The sequence below is a fragment of the Halyomorpha halys genome, unplaced genomic scaffold, assembly GCF_000696795.3.
Source record: "Halyomorpha halys isolate HHAL.00 unplaced genomic scaffold, Hhal_1.1 Scaffold22.1, whole genome shotgun sequence".
Lineage (NCBI taxonomy): Eukaryota > Metazoa > Arthropoda > Insecta > Hemiptera > Pentatomidae > Halyomorpha > Halyomorpha halys.
In genome coordinates this window covers 1,373,020-1,378,334 of record NW_027104816.1, presented here as the reverse complement: position 1 = coordinate 1,378,334, position 5,315 = coordinate 1,373,020, and the positions used below count along the sequence as shown (strand labels likewise).

General features: G+C 30.5%; 1 long non-coding RNA gene across 1 annotated transcript in view; it reads right to left on the bottom strand.

Moving 5' to 3' along the window:
• The window catches only part of LOC136795311 (uncharacterized), a 707,978-nt gene that overhangs the window by 276,229 nt on the left and 426,434 nt on the right, over positions 1–5,315 (bottom strand). Inside the window, exon 3 of the long non-coding RNA XR_010842895.1 lies at positions 2,270–2,305. This is a non-coding gene — a long non-coding RNA (uncharacterized lncRNA). The remainder of the gene's footprint in view (positions 1–2,269; positions 2,306–5,315) is intronic.

The window sequence follows — 5,315 nt, the reverse complement described above, 5'->3', positions numbered from 1 at the left end:
GGAGGTTGGATAGAGCCACTTCAACTCGGAATACCGGAATATCGTAAATTGATGCAAGAATATAGTCTACTAATTAATAATAATAACGGAATAGCTGATGCAACCCGAAGGTTCAATGTGGATACCATCAATCGCAGGAAATACCACAAAATTAGTACAACACTAAGAGGATTTAAGATGTTGCGTTAAATGTAAAATGTTTTACCCTGTTAAATGTTATAAGGATAGAATTGTGAAGAACCCAATTTCAAGTCATGTTAAAGGTTAACTGCATAAGAGTTCCTAGCGGATTTTTTCAGCAACTTGCTTTATAACCTTTCCTTCCAAAACTTCAAGTTATTTTTAACTTCTAAGTTTTGATTAAAGTAATTTATTACAGCATGCCTAAAGTGAGTGAACAGTTTAAGTTGTATAAAAGTTTGGCTACTCAGTGCCTTGTTGATCTTGACTTGTGAGGAACAATATTAATACACAATCGAAACACAAACTACAAGCAAGTAACCTAACATGAAAACAAATAAAACGGCGACGAGCTCAGCTGGTCTGTTGCGTGACGTCATTCTCCATTTAACAAACCTACTAACAGACTCTCAACCATGTTATATGTTATATCGTTTTAACATGGTAAAAGAAGAAAATATTTCTCCATTTAACATGTTAAACTAAACATCATGAAGACTCCTACTATAAACTGAATTACATTTAGTAGTGCAGTTCCTTCAATTCTACGTTGCATAATCTTCTAAATTCTCTAGTTGACTCGTCCATTTTCGGTCCAAATTTTTTTCATATTAGTAGTTTACTAGTTAAACTATAATTATTATTTAGTTATAAATAGCCAATCATATTGGAATTTTTAGTTCGACCTACCCTTAACTAATCACGTGGCCATTAGGCAACCAATCAGGAGCCATTATTTGACTATGAAACTAATGATGGTATATTCTGATTCAAAATTAGCTCGACCTAACCTTAACATATCATGTGACCATAAGACCATGCCCTTTTGGTCACATAATAATATAACTACGTGATCATGTGAGTGGCTAATGTTAGGTCGAAGTAAAATTTTAAATTCAAATTTGACATGGAATCCTCTGACAAGACAGGAAACTGCTCGTCGATTCCGACTATTACAACATTTACTAGACAAACGGTCTAAACTTCCAATCCATTACAAAAGACTGATCTACATGACTGTTATAAGGCCTATCTGGACATACGGAGTTGAGCTTTGGGGCTCCACTAAACCATCTAATTCCTCTCGAATCCAATCCTTTAAGTCCAAAATCCTTAATGCTCCTTACTTTGCCACAAATAAACTCATCCATCAGGACCTCAATGTCCCCTATGTTGCCGATTTGGCCAGAACCAGAAACCAATCCTTCCATAATTAACTTCCCAACCACCCAAACCACTCGTTTCTAACCTGGCTTCTCCTTCACTACCTAATAATCCTCGTAGGCGTATGAAAAGAAGATGGCCTAGAGATCTTCTCCTTTAGAAATGTTTTTGGAGTTCTATCAATGGGTAGATTGTCCCCATGTTTTTATCATGTCATAATATCACTTACAGCAAATTTACTTGATGTGTATATATGTATACAGTTGTAAATAACAATAAATAAATTATTAAAAAAATATTTATCATTTATGATAAATGATAAATTTCACCTTTAAGTTTCTTGTGTTCTTTTGAATTTTACGTAGTCGCTGCGAAAAATGTATTTACAATTGAACAAATAATTTAAGGAAATACATGATTCAGGACAAAATATGTATAAAATAACAAAAATTTCAGAAAATATGTTATTTATAACAAAATAAGTAAAAAAGGCCAAATATTAAAAAATATGTTAAATAAAAATGCCTTCTTTTGGCCAGAAATGTCTTGAAACATCGTTAGTTAGTAAGGAATCGCAGATATCATGGTCAGGTAAAAATATGTGAAAATATAAAAATCCTATCCCTAATAATCCAGTTATTGTCTTTCATTTTATTTTTATAGATTTATTTTATGTTGACATCTTTCAGTAGTATTAATGAAACAAAATCACATTGACATTTATTTGAAATAGGAAAGGAAATCTCTATCGACTCCGGGAATCGATACCGACCTTCACACCCTGTCAAGAAGAGGTTTGTGCCCGTAAGATAACTCCCTCTTTCCTGGTTGTAGTACACGATGTCGTTAAACCATACAGGTAAACAATTTAACCATATAACTATACATACTTTCAATACTAATATATTTAAAATTTTGTAGATACCTTTTTAGAGGGATGGAGAAGGGTAGTGAAAATCATCTGAAACAGAAAAATAAAAATAAATAAAACATTTGAGATGGTATAAAATATATTAGATTATATACTAAGGCATTATTAAAAAAAAAAAAAAAGCAATACTAAATATAAATCATCATAATCCAGAAAAATCTCCAAAAAGTATAAAACTGCATGGATGAGGGCTACTGGTCTTGGGTTCAACGGTGCAGTTTGAGAAAAATCACCTCGATGAGGCACGGAAAAATGCATCCCCTTTCCTAAAAGAAAAAAATCACAAGACCTTCGGAGAGAGTATTAACCTTGAGAGTACTCAGGTTCGGATATCGCAGAACAATTCTAAATTGTTCTAGAAGCTTTAGAAGTTAGGTCTTAGCGTTGGGGATATTGCAATCTTGGTCGAAAATATTTTGGACTCTGGACATCATTATAGATCATCACCAGCATGGAAATTAGTTAAGTATTTTTTTATTTATTTATCTTTTAGTCTTTAACCAATTAACAAGTATCTACAATATTATTTATTTACTACATTATCTAATTATTTCTTAATGTGTGCTTACTGGAATTATTAATTTTGAATGAGTCTATCAAATTTGAACAAAACCTGTGTAATAAACTTAATATTTGTGATAGATCACTACAGAAGAGGTATATGACTAATTTTAGAGTAGGATGTAATAAGAGGATTAAATATATAGTATTAATAACAAAACAAAACAAATAAGAAAAATAATAATAAGGAAGAAGAAATATAAAAATAAAAGATTTAATTTAATTAAGTTATTTGAAAAAATTTCGTATTATTAATATAATTCGTAAGTATTTCGTTAATATTATTTTTTTAAACATCTTTTAAGGCAGTTTAGTATGCTGTGTGTTATAGCAAGAAACAGCATTTGGGCAGCTTGCTTTCTATCAATAAATCATTTCTCTCTGTATAAAATAAATTGCCAAAATTTTGATCAAATATGTATAAAGACTAACTCCAAAATAAAACTTAAAAGCAGGTTGAATCAACGTGAAAATAATTGCAAAAATAAAATCCATATACATAAAATTAACAATAATGGCACATCAATAAATAACGAAAATACACAAATGCTATTGATATTAGAATATGAAAAAAAAATAGAGAGATCTTTAGAGACTATCTATAATAAAAACAAAATTAAAAACAATTTTAATTACGAAACTGATATAAAAACATAAATATTAATTATGTAGATATAATGAACAAATTACAGTTACTATAGTCTCAAATTAATCAAACATATTCTTACAAAATGAAATAAAAGTTAGAGAATAATAATAAAGGCCTTACGAACCCGAATGTTCGATGTCGATACCACCAATTGCTCTCTAAATACATTTTTCCAGTGACGCCCCTCCAAACCTAAATCAGATTTAATGGAATCCTACCATCTACGTTTCGGTCTACTCCTCGAACATTTACCCGTCGGTTCAGTTTTTATTAACATTTTAGGGATCCGCTCGTTACTCAGCCCTACAACCTTACACGCCCATCTTATACGTTGCAATCCCATTGATGATTGCGAAAGATATTATCATTCAAAACATTTAAGATAGAGATCCAATTGTTTTACTGTAATGGTTAGAAACTGCCACTAATTAGCAGAAACTGATATTAAAACGAAGATGGTTGGCCTGTAGCTAGGCGACATCTTAGCAACTGTTTAACAATAAATTGTTCCTTTTACACTTAGAGAGAGAGAAATACTTTATTTATCTATGCTCCCTAAATACATCAGGTTGCTATCTCACACAGCATACTTATCAATCCGTGATCGGACATATATAAATTACACATAATGGTATAATTAGATATAAAGAGATATAATAATAAGATATAATAAACAATTTTTCCCCCCTACAGTTTCCTTTTACAATCAATTTCGGTCTGTACAACAAATACAAATGTTTGAATTCATTCCTATTTTTCTTTCTCATTTCTCCTCCTAGATCCTCTTCAGTGACTCGCTAAACAAATTCAATATTAGACGGTAATGTGAGATCAGACCATCATTCATAGTCACAGCAGTTGATCAGTTTACCAAAAACAAACAAATAGATGCATTTTACGAGAATAAGACTAACACATAGATTCAAAGGGAAACATAATAATTAACCGGTTACAGGAAACACTTGAATGGATAAATAAGTTTAAAATGTAAATGTAATTAAATTAACTACTAATACTAAATACTTTTTCGGTCCGATTATTTTGCTTAATGCTTTATTTTCGAAAACCTTAAGGCGCTGTTCATCCCTTAGTGTAAGAGGCCACGTCTCGCATCCGTAAAGAACAGAAGGAAGTATATTAGTTCAGTAAATTCTAATTATTAAGTTTTTGAACAGAAGGCGCGAGCTAAGGAGTTTCGAAATTGAAAAATAACAAGAATTTCCCGCCTTCAACCTCGCTTTTATTTCTTTATTAATTTTGTTATTTCTAGTTAACGGAGAACGTAAATACTTAAACTTATCTACCTGTTCAAACGTATTTTCTCATATATCTATATAACCGAAATTGCTCGTATTTCTACTGCTAATCGTATATTTTGTTTTATCCATAATTAAATACAATAAAAAAGAAAATGTTAAAATTAATCGTATCTGAATTTTTATAAGCGGTCCCTTTCAGTTGGCACATCTATCATAACGACCTGAAACATAACGTATAGTTTATAGTGATTAATTTTTCCGGACCCATAATTTTCAGATACTTTACAATTTATTTTTATTAAGGTATATATGTTATATGTTCTACATTCTAAACTGTTTAAACATGTTTGAAATGAAAACGCAAATAAAATGATTGTTAAATAAATAAAAAAATAGAAATTTCTATGTCACTTTTATATAATGTGTGTAGTTATTAGTTATAACGATGATCAAATATAATAATTGTTTATGGCTAATCCTTAAAGGTCGTTATGTACACACGTGTTCATATTCAGTGTACATATACATAGACACAACTTCCCTCCCAAAACAAAAAAAAAAAAAAAAAAAA